The sequence below is a fragment of the Schistocerca americana genome, chromosome 9, assembly GCF_021461395.2.
Source record: "Schistocerca americana isolate TAMUIC-IGC-003095 chromosome 9, iqSchAmer2.1, whole genome shotgun sequence".
Lineage (NCBI taxonomy): Eukaryota > Metazoa > Arthropoda > Insecta > Orthoptera > Acrididae > Schistocerca > Schistocerca americana.
Window position 1 is genome coordinate 154,553,543 of NC_060127.1, and position 8,808 is coordinate 154,562,350.

At 45.5% G+C, this 8,808-nt stretch overlaps 1 non-coding gene across 1 annotated transcript; it reads left to right on the forward strand.

Moving 5' to 3' along the window:
* The first annotated feature begins 7,412 nt into the window (after window positions 1-7,412).
* Trnas-cga lies at window positions 7,413-7,487 on the forward strand. The gene has a single exon. It is a non-coding gene; the product is annotated as a tRNA-Ser (tRNA).
* Window positions 7,488-8,808: the final 1,321 nt, after the last annotated feature.

An 8,808-nucleotide genomic window follows, 5' to 3' on the forward strand; every position in this document is an offset into this window, starting at 1 on the left:
CAGGGTCCCGAGACGAAAGCCCTACATCAGCAAAAAGTACAGGAAGTGGCGGATGGAAGTCGCGAAACAGCATGTATCCACGACAGCAGACTTCTGGGATACTGTATTGTTTAGTGATGAAATCAAATTTAATATCGTGCACAATGTTGATAGGATCTTGGTCTGGAGAAGATCGAATATAGATCTCGATCGAAACAACATTCAACCCACGGTGAAGCGCGGATGTTGTGGGGCTGTATGTCAGCCTCCGGTGTCGGAAAATTAGTGTTTGTGGAAGGTACCATGGACAGATCTATGTATATGAGCATCCTCAAACAGAACTTACAACAGAGTAATAACGTCTTGGGTCTTCCTAGAAATTATTACTTCCAACAGGACAATGATCCCAAACATAAGGCGCAAATAGTCCGGCTGTGGTTTATCTACAACACTCCACACACTCTTGAAACACTAGCTCAGAGTCCGGACCTTAATCCCATCGAACACTTGTGGAATGAGCTGGAAACACGAGTGAGAAAATACGACATCCGTAGTAAGGCCTCTTTTAAAGAGGCTCTCCTTCGAGAATGGGAAGGTATCACGTCGTAAACTACAAGAAAATTGGTCCATTCCATGCCACGGAGGTTGCGAGACGTAATACATCGGAAGGGTATGCATACGAAGTATTAAACATGTTCTGGCTTTGTTAGAAGTGTCATTTTCTGTTGATGTATGAATACTTAATTCCCAGCGCAGTAGAGAACTTGGCAGATGATTTTGTATTTTGCTTTGTAAAGGCTTGTTCATTCTCGTTCTACATACCAGCACAGTTGCATTGGCGACTGGCCAGTGTGTATAGTGCATATCCAATTAGTGTTTTTGGTTTCGTATTGTCAATAAAGGCAGTTTACTTTTCCATGCGCTCATGTATGAATACTTATTTCCATTACTGTATGTGCTCCAAGTTTAACCGAGCTAGCGACGCAGTATGTGGAGGTTGTTTTCGACCTTAGGTTTTGGACACATGTCTATTAGATGAGACGGTGGTGTCAAGGAGTGAATGGCATACGTTTGGAGAGTCCTCACCCCCTTTTCACGCAAGCAGTCCACTGCGGCTTCCCCTGGATTGCCGGGAAGCAGTGCGTGCGCCGGCCACACGCAGGCTCACGCACGCGCGCGCAACCTCACGCAACGCACGCCGGCCGGCCCGTCCCAGCTGCGTGGTATGCCGTCAAGGCCCTCCTTTGTTCGCCGCCAGAGGCTGGAGTGGCCGGCGCTGCGGCCGCTCCAGCTTCCGTCAACAAGGCGGGCGCCCTCGCTCCAGCGCTGGACCTCCGTTAAGCCGTCGGCACACGGACCGCGCTGTCGAACGTTAACGTCGAAAGTGGCAAGTTAAACGTGCTGCTGAACGCTCAGGAACGATACGACTTGTGCATACGGTACGTGGGCCCCAACGTCGTATACGCGATCGCAACGCACTCCAGCGGCAGTTGTGGTGTGGGACGTTTCTAGTTCGTAAATCACATACTGAATTTAACTGATGAAAGGAGAAAATACAGAAATGCACCAAGTGAAGCAGGCAAAAAGGAATTCAAACGTCTCAAAAATGAGATCGACAGGAAGTGCAAAGTGGCTAAGCAGGGATGGCTAGAGGACAAATGTAAGGATGTAGAGGCTTATCTCATGAGGGGTAACTTAGATTCTGCCTACAGGAAAATCAAAGAGACCTTTGGAGGAAAGAGAACCACTTGCATGAATATCAAGAGCTCAGATGGAAACCCAGTACTAAGCAAAGAAGGGAAAGCAGAAAGGTGGAAGGAGTATATAGAGGGTCTATACAAGGGCGGTGTTCTTGAGGACAATATTATGGAAATGGCATAGGAGGTAGATGAAGATGAAATGAGAGATATGATACTGCGTGAAGAGTTTGACAGAGCACTGAAAGACCTAAGTCGAAACAAGGCCCCGGGAGTAAACAACATTCCATTACAACTACTGGCAGCCTTGGTAGAGCCAGTCCTGACAAAATTCTACCATCTGGTGAGCAAGATGTATGAGACAGGCGAAATTCCCTCAGACTTCAAGAAGAATATAATAATTCCAATCCCAAAGAAAGCATGTGTTGACAGATGTGAAAATTACCGAACTATCAGTTTAATAAGTCACGGATGCAAAATACTAACGCAAATTCTTTATAGACGAATGGAAAAACTGGTAGAAGCCGACGGGGGGAAGATTAGTTTGGATTCCGTAGAAATGTTGGAACACGTGAGACAATACTGACCCTACGACTTCTTAGAAGAAAGATTAAGGAAAGGCGACCTACGTTTCTAGCATTTGTAGACTTAGATAAAACTTTTGGCAATGTTGACTGGAATACTCTCTTTCAAATTCTGAAGGTGACAAGAGTAAAATACAGGGAGCGAAAGGCTATTTACAAATTGTACGAAACCAGATGGCAGTTATAAGAGTCGAGGGGCATGAAAGGGAAGCAGTGGTTGGGAAGGGAGTGAGACGATGCATCCTCTCCCCGATGTTATTCAATCTGTATATTGAGCAAGCAGTAAAGGAAACAAAAGAAAAATTCGGAGTAGGTATTAAAATCCATGGAGAAGAAATAAAAACTTCGAGTTTCGCCGATGACATTGTAATTCTGTCAGAGACAGCAAAGGACTTGGAAGAGCAGTTTAACGGAATGGACAGTGTCTTGGAAGTTGGATATAAGATATCAACAAAAGCAAAACGAGGATAATGGAATGTAGTCGAATTAAGTCGGGTGATGCTGAGGAAATTAGATTAGGAAATGAGACACTTAAAGTAGTAAAGGAGTTTTGCTATTTGGGGAGCAAAATAACTGACGATGGTCGAAGTAGAGAGGATATAAAATGTAGACTGGCAATGGCAAGGAAACCGTTTCTGGAGAAGAGAGGTTTGTTAACATCGAGTATCGGTTTAAGTGCCAGGATGTCGTTTCTGAAGGTATTTGTATGGAGTGTAGCCATGTATGGAAGTGAAACATGGACCATAAAAAGTTTAAACAAGAAGAGAATAGAAGTTTTCGAAATGTGGTGCTACAGAAGAATGCTGAAGAGTAGATGGGTATATCACATAACTAATGAGGAGGTTTTGAAAAGAATTGGGGAGAAGAGGAGTTTGTGGCACAACTTGACTAGAAGAAGGGATCGTGTGGTAGGACATGTTCTGAGGCATCAAGGGATCACAAATTTAGTACTGGAGGGCACGTGGAGGGTAAATATCGTAGAGAGAGACCAAGAGATGAATACACTAAGCAGATTCTGAAGGATGTAGGTTGCAGTAGGTACTGGGAGATGAAGAGACTTGCACAGGATAGAGTAGCATGGAGAGCTGCATCAAAGGAGTCTCAGGACTGAAGACCACAACAACAACAAGTATGTGACGTAGTTGTTAGAACGGTTACTGCTGCAGTGGCAGGTTGGAAAGATTTAAGCTAGTTTGAGCGTGGTGTAACAGTCGGCGCACTTGCGATAGGACACAGCATCCTCGACGTAGCGATGAAGTGGGTTACTTCCCGTACGACCATTTCACGAGTGTACCGTGAATATTAGCAGTCCGGTAAGATATCACATCTCCAATATCGCCGCGGCCGGAAAAAGATCCTGAAAGAACGGGACCAACGACGACTGAGGAGAATCGTTCAGCGTGACAGAATTGCTGCCCCTCCCCTCCATCAACAAGTGTCAGCGTGCGAATCGTTAAACGAAACTTCAATGATATGGGCTTTAGCAACCGAAGGCCCACTCATGTACCCTTGATGACTACACGACAGCCGGTCGTAGTAGGGGACTGATGATCTCAGAAGTTAAGTTCCACAGTGCTCAGAGCCATTTGAACCATTTTGACTGCACGACAGCCGGCCGAAGTGGCCGTGCGGTTAAAGGCGCTGCAGCCTGGAACCGCAAGACCGCTACGGTCGCAGGTTCGAATCCTGCCACGGGCATGGATGTTTGTGATGTCCTTAGGTTAGTTAGGTTTAACTAGTTCTAAGTTCTAGGGGACTAATGACCTCAGCAGTTGAGTCCCATAGTGCTCAGAGCCATTTGAACCATTTGAACTGCACGACACAAAGCTTTACGCCCCGCCTGGGCTCTTCAACACCGACATTGGACTGTTGATGACTGGAAACATGTTGCCTGGTCGGACGAGTCACGTTTCAAATTGTATCGAATGGATGGACGTGTGCACTTATGGAGACAACCTCATGAATCCATTGACCCTGGACCCTGCATGTCAACAGGGGACTGTTCAATCTGGTGGAGTCTCAGTAAGGGTTTGGGGCGTGTGCAGTTGGACTGATATGGGACCCCTGATACGTGTAGGTACGATTCTGACAGGTGACGGATCACCTGCATCCATTCATATCCACTGTGCACTTCGACGGACTTGGGCAATTCCAACAGGACAATGAGGCACCTCACACGTCCACAATTTCTACAGAGTGGTTCCACTAACACTCCTCTGCGATTAAATACTCCCGCTGGCTACCAAACTGCACAGACACGAACATTATTGAGTATATCCTGGATGCCTTGCAACGTGCTGTTCACAAGAGATCTCCACCCAGTCGTACTCTTACGGCTTTACGGACGGCCCTGCAGGATTCACGGTGTCAGTTCCCTCCAGCATTACTTCAGACAGTAGTCCATGCCACGTCATGTTGCGGCACTTTTGCGTGCTTGCAGGGCGCTGCACGATATTAAGCGAGTGTAGCAGCTACTTAGGCTCCCCAGTGTATTACATATTCTGCACATCAACATGCTAGATGCCTGCTTACCCCGTTTCGAGCAACAACTGAAAGGAAGACGATACACGTTTACGCTTAACGGTAACCGCTTTGTTAGGGATGGTAACTGCATGTAAGTGGCACAATGGAAGGTGTCTGATGGTTTCTTCGGTTTCGTCACATACCAGATTTGTCCGGAAAACTTCTTGCCGACTTCTCTATTTGTTCATTTCTGCCAACGTCAGCTACCTCACGGTTGCAGCGTCAAAACTGCACAGTGAACTTGGACGTTGCAGTTTCTGTTGTAGCGGTGAGCGCCGACTACATCAGGTTATCCCACAATCTTGTCAGATTGCAGCCATCTTTCTCAGCAACTGTTTCTGAAGAATGCCGATCTGAAGAAATAGCACACTAGTTGCATTAAAAATTGCTTTTTAACGCAACTTGTGTGCTGTTCCTACATATCGGAAATCTTGTTATTCCATTCAAACTGCCAGCCTCCACTACAATCGTACTTTTTCCTTGTACCGCCAATACCTGCTTCACACAGTCAAAGAGAAAGATGATGGGAGCTCAAAAAGCCTCACACGGTGAAAGAAAAATTGTGTTCTACTAAAATTTCAAGAGAAGAATTTCACCATCAGATATGAAGAACATCTTTTGAGAAAGAACGGCACCAGTCCCCTAAATTCATCCTTTGCCGATCATCTCTTAATTACTGGGCACGTGCCTAAAGCCATAGGCGATAACAATATTCTGCATACCGAAAAGAAGGGGCGTAGGTTAGATGTTTTAGAGGAATTGGATATTTTCAAACATCTACATCTACACACATACTCCGCAATCCACCATACGGTGCGTGGCGGAGGGTACCTCGTACCACAACTAGCATCATCTCTCCCTGTTCCACTCCCAAACAGAACGAGGGAAAAATGACTGCCTATATGCCTCTGTACGAGCCCTAATCTCTCTTATCTAATCTTTGTGGTCTTTCCGCGAAATGTAAGTTGGCGGCAGTAAAATTGTACTGCAGTCAGCCTCAAATGCTCGTTCTCTAAACTTCCTCAGTAGCGATTCACGAAATGAACGCTTCCTTTCCTCTAGAGACTCCCACCCGGGTTCCTGAAGCGTTTCCGTAACACTCGCGTGATGATCAAACCTACCAGTAACAAATCTAGCAGCCCGCCTCTGAATTGCTTCTACCTCCTCCCTCAATCCGACCTGATAGGGATCCCAAACGCTCGAGCAGTACTCAAGAGTATGTCGTATTAGTGTTTTATAAGCGGTCTACTTTACAGATGAACCACATCTTCCCAAAATTCTACCAATGAACCGAAGACGACTATCCGCCTTCCCCACAACTGCCATTACATGCTTGTCCCACTTCATATCGCTCTGCAATGTTACGCCCAAATATTTAATCGACGTGACTGTGTCAAGCGCTACACTACTAATGGAGTATTCAAACATTACAGGATTCTATTTCCTATTCATCTGTTTTAATTTACCTTTATCTATTATCAGAGTTAGCTGCCATTCTTTACACCAATCACAAATCCTGTCCAAGTCATCTTGTATCCTCCTATAGTCACTCAACGACGACACCTTCTCGTACATCACAGCATCATCAGCAAACAGCCGCACATTGCTATCCACCCTATCCAAAAGATCATTTATGTAGATAGAAAACAACAGCGGACCTACCACACTTCCCTGGGGCACTCACCCCACACTTGGCTGTCAAAAATGGTTCAAATGGCTCTGAGCACTATGAGATTTAACTTCTGAGGTCAACAGTCCCCTAGAAGTTATAACTACTTAAACCTAACTAACCTAAGGAGATCACACACATCCATGCCCGAGGCGGGATTCGAACCTGCGACAGCAGCGGTCGCTAGGTTCCAGACACTTGGCTGTCCCTGCTGTTCGAAATACGATCACGATCAAATGAGGTCTCGTCAGTATTCAGCACGATTTGGAGGAAATCTAGTCGATCAGTCCATTATTGGAGCAGCCACTGACGCGATGTGACCCTTGGTTCTAAATCAGCCACAAGCATTGGATGGACTCGTTGTGGGTGATATGCGTGTAATTGTGGTCCGTGGAGTGTTAACCACACGGTAGTATGTGCAGCGTGCATTTCACGTGGAATGGGACAAGCACTTCCTCTTCAAAATCGCATGTGCGAGTGGTCCTCACTTTGTCAGGTCCGTCATTTCTTCTTTCCAATGAACCAGTCTCCTTCATTCGTCGATCGAGAGAAATAAATACTTGTCGTGACGGATGGTGCCTGTTACGAAATCGTTCCCTGTACAGCCTTTCAGCAGCGAGAGCACTGCAACGTACTTCCCCATACACTAGGTACCTGCCAGTGAGTTCTGCGAAACTGTATCGGTACTGAAACTTCCTGGCCGACTAAAACTGTGTGCCGGACCGAGACTCGAACTCGGGACCTTTTGCGGGCAAGTTTCACATCAGCGCACACTTCGCTGCAGAGTGAAAATCTCATTCTGGAAGCATCCCCCAGGCTGTGGCTAAGACATGTCTCCGCAATATCCTTTCTTTCAGGAGTGCTAGTTCTGCAAGGTTCGCAGGAGAGCTTCTGTAAAGTTTGGAAGGTAGGAGACGAGATACTACCAGAAGTAAAGCTGTGAGGACGGGGCGTGAGTCGTGCTCGGGTAGCTCAGTTGGTAGAGCACTTGCCCGCGAAAGGCAAAGGTCCCGAGTTCGAGTCTCGGTCCGGCACACAGTTTTAATCTGCCAGAAGTTTCATATCAGCGCACACTCCGCTGCAGAGTGAAAATCTCATTCTCGAAACCCAGTATGTTCATTATTAATTTTTCTATGACGCAGATATTTGAGGCACAGGGTTTTGATTGGTTGATTGGTTTATTTGGGAGGAGGGACCAAACAGCGAGGTCATGGGTGCCATAGGATCAGAGAAGAATAGGGAAGGAAGTCGGCCGTGCCCTTTCAAAGAAACCATCCCGGCATTTGCCTGAAGCGATTTAGGGAACTCGCGGAAAACGTAAATGAGGATGGTCGGACGCGGGTTTGGACCGTCGTCCTCCCGAATGGGAGTCCAGTGTGCTAACTTCATTCGGTCAGTGTTTTGATCGACCCTCGTAAATGTAGAAGAAATAGGAAAATTTCGTTGGTTTTATCCATACTGGTTGAGAGGTCGTGGTTGTGAATGTCAATGTTAAATAATATATCGGCTCAACCACTTGTTTATAGTGTAAAACACTAAGATTGACACGTTTCGGAAGTCAAGCTTCCATCATCAGAATAATAAAAAGTAAAAGAACCTGTTAAAACTCGCTAAAATGGAACATGCACCACACACAATAAAATTGATAATAAAATTAAAACATCGTGATTACTTCCCTTGTTGCAGCCGTGCCTTCCAAGGTGCATCTCTGCATAGTCGTCAAAATCTAAAAAACTCTAAAATGGTGTCGCCTATGGTGTTCAACATCTAACCACATGGCTCCCTCCTCTATCGTCGTAAACCGCCCGTGCGTCTTCGTTGATACCACACACCACGAAACCAAACACGACACTTAAACGCGAGTGAACTGACGCGCAAGTAAACAAGGAAGTCACAGAGATGTCTATACAAACAGATAACGTATACATGTTCCAAGGACCTCATGAAATGTTGGTATCCTGCCAATTGCTAAAAATGTAGTTACAAAAAAAAAAAAAAAAAAAAAAAAAAAAAAAAAAAAAAAAAAACAAACAGTGAAATGTTTGAAAAAGTTATTTGTATCACCAGTTAGCTGTTCATACAGTGTGTTCTGATTATCCACGCTATGTATCGTAATTTCAAGCTGTTCTAGTAGATGCAGCTTTTTGCCTTTGTCCTGTCTATGTAAAATAACGAGATCCTGATCTATTCCCAACATGGGGTGTCCCGTTTCCCAAATATTCGTGGCTACAGCTGACTTTTCGAAATTATTAAGCCGGAAAGCATCGCTATGTTCTTTGTAACGTACCTCAAAGGACCTACCAGTTTGGCCTACATAGCTTTCCTTGTACGTGTTACAATGAATTTTATAGACCCC